The sequence below is a fragment of the Penaeus vannamei genome, chromosome 25 (assembly GCF_042767895.1).
Source record: "Penaeus vannamei isolate JL-2024 chromosome 25, ASM4276789v1, whole genome shotgun sequence".
Taxonomy (NCBI): domain Eukaryota; kingdom Metazoa; phylum Arthropoda; class Malacostraca; order Decapoda; family Penaeidae; genus Penaeus; species Penaeus vannamei.
This window is the reverse complement of record NC_091573.1, coordinates 28,965,468-28,967,967: the sequence shown is the minus strand read 5'-3', so window position 1 is coordinate 28,967,967 and position 2,500 is coordinate 28,965,468. Positions and strand designations below refer to the sequence as shown.

General features: G+C 36.3%; 1 protein-coding gene across 1 annotated transcript in view; it reads right to left on the bottom strand.

Moving 5' to 3' along the window:
• Positions 1 to 107: 107 nt before the first annotated feature.
• Positions 108 to 2,500, bottom strand: part of LOC113808715 (neural cell adhesion molecule 2) — a 57,569-nt gene continuing 55,176 nt past the window's right edge. The window contains exon 14 of the mRNA XM_070138954.1: positions 108 to 1,452. The gene's annotated coding sequence lies outside the window, so the exon portion shown is untranslated. The remainder of the gene's footprint in view (positions 1,453 to 2,500) is intronic.

Sequence of the window (2,500 nt, the reverse complement as noted above, 5' to 3'; positions counted from 1 at the left end):
TTTTCTTTCTTTTCTAAGTATCAATGGGATATATGTAACCCTAACTGATCGAATTATAGATCGTTTCAAATTGTGGGTTAATTTTCTCTATTCCTTTCGTTTTTCAAATTCTCTTTCATTTTCTTTTCTTTCTTTTCTAAATATCAATGGGATATATGTAACCCTAATTGATCCAATTATAGATCGTTTCAAATTATGGGTTAATTTTCTCTATTCCTTTCGTTCGGTTTTCTATTTTGTATTATTTTCTTTCTTTCGGTACATCAAAAACACCAATATGATTTCCTATTGGACACCAGTTAGAAGATGAAACACTCTGTAGACACGTAATATTGTGGTCATTTATGTTGGTTTTCTTTTCTTTACTCGAGTTGCCTCCAAAGTTAGTTTGAAACACCGAAAAAATAACGTTATTACACAACATAAATAGTGAACACCTTGTTTACTGCCAGTACATCTATATTTTTCTTTTTTTTCTTTTTTTTTTTCTTCTTCAGAAATGTGGAAGCGATTCTCAAAGGGGTTTAAGATCCCTTTAAAAAGAGAATCCTTTCCATCAGGATCTCTGCCATCCAGACTTCCAGCAGAGACATCCACTTCAAGCAGACACATCTTTACACTGACAGAACACCTTGATAAGAAGATCCTTGAGTTTATCTTCGCCTTAAAGTGGTCCCACGCTGAAGAAAGTGGTAATACAGACCTACCCGGATCAGGTGAATCTCTCTCACATACACCAATGGATATTTTTATTTTTCCGATGTGTTGAGAATCAGTAAGAAATCTTCTTTTTTTTAATACTATTTTTTTTAACATTATAATCTTTCGTCTTACACCGAGATAACAGCGAGATTGGAATATTGTTTAACAAAACGGTTATATTGAGCGTCAAGCACATTTATATCCAAAGACTGCACAGAGTTTGGTCATCGGATCGGAACAAAGGACTTTGACATCTAACGTTTTTGCTTATGTTTTGTTTTTTTTTGTTTTTTTTGCAAGTTTTTTTTGCTGCAATAGGTCACAGTGGATCTGCTGAAACGTGCCGCATGCATTCCAGTTCAGCTGTAGTTCCCCAGATAGATAAACTACCTTGGTTGCTACACTATTTGGATTTCTGATACCGTAATCAGATGAAATAAATGTTTTCTTTTTATCATTTATCACCTTCAAAAAAAAAAAAAAAAAATCAACCTTGGCACTTAGCATGGAGTTCTTTCAAGTTCTCTTTACACGAAGGAAGCAGAACCCCCATGGACACCTGAACGCAGAGAACCCGGTTGAACCTTTCACCTTTCGCCTTCAGTAAACTTCAGTCCGTTTCAGATCCTTGGTATCTGGAGTTTAAAATGTTCCTGTCTCTCTCTCTCTCTTTCGTTCTCTCTCTCTCTCTTTCTCTTTCTCTTTTACTGAAGGATGAGAGCCGCAAAGAGATCGAATATGTCTATATCCCTGGAAAGAAAAAAAAGAAATACATTGAAATTCGTGTTTGATATCAACTTAATGTCAAATAGAGAACAGGTTCTATTAACGTGACAAGAGTGAACAATATAAAAATACAGTTAAGAACATTAATTATGATAATGATGGGGGTACACAGGTATAGATAAATTGTCTCAATAAAAAATATATAAAGAGTAAAGATAGATGAGGTGATTGATTGAAAGACAGAAGCATAGATAGATAGATAGATGAGTTTTTTTTTCAAATCAAATATCAAATAACACATTGGTCTTTGCAAGGGAAATAATATTCGTTTCATAACCGCAGTGCACAAGTATTTTAAAAGCAACAAGTATTAGCTATACTGAGTTAAAAATACACCAGCTCAAAAATATTGGGAAAAAATGCAACTGCAAATATATTCAGTTTCTTTTTTTTTTTTTTTTTTTTTTTTTTGGCCGATGCAGAAGCGTCACTTGATGAACATTTCGTGAAATTAAAGTTCTTTTCTCTCTGCGAAAGAGCAATGGAGAGCGGAGGAGCTAGGGAGGGAGGGAGAGGGAGAGAGAGAGAGAGAGAGAGAGAGAGAGAGAGAGAGAGAGAGAGAGAGAGAGAGAGAGAGAGAGAGAGAGAGAAAGAGAGAGGGTGAGTGAGAGAGAAAGAGAAAGAGAGGGAGGGAGGGAGGGAGAGCGATAGATAGACAGAGAGAGAGAGAGAGAGGGAGAGAGAGAGAGAAAGAAAGAGAGAGAGAGAGATGAGAGTGAGAGTGTGTGTGAGAGTGAGAGAGTGAGAGAGAGAGAGAGAGACAGAGAGAGAAAGAGAGAGAGAGAGAGAGAAAGAGAGAGAGAGAGTGTGAGAGTGTGAGAGAGAGAGATAAAGAAAGAAAGAGAGGTGGGAGTAACAGGCAGAGACAGCGAGACAGACAGACAAGACAGACAGAGACAGACAAAAAAGGAAAAAGCAACTGAACAGACCTACACAAACCCACGAACAAACAAAAATATAAACAAGTGATACATAACAATATAAAGTAATAAACAAACACGTAAACAAAGCA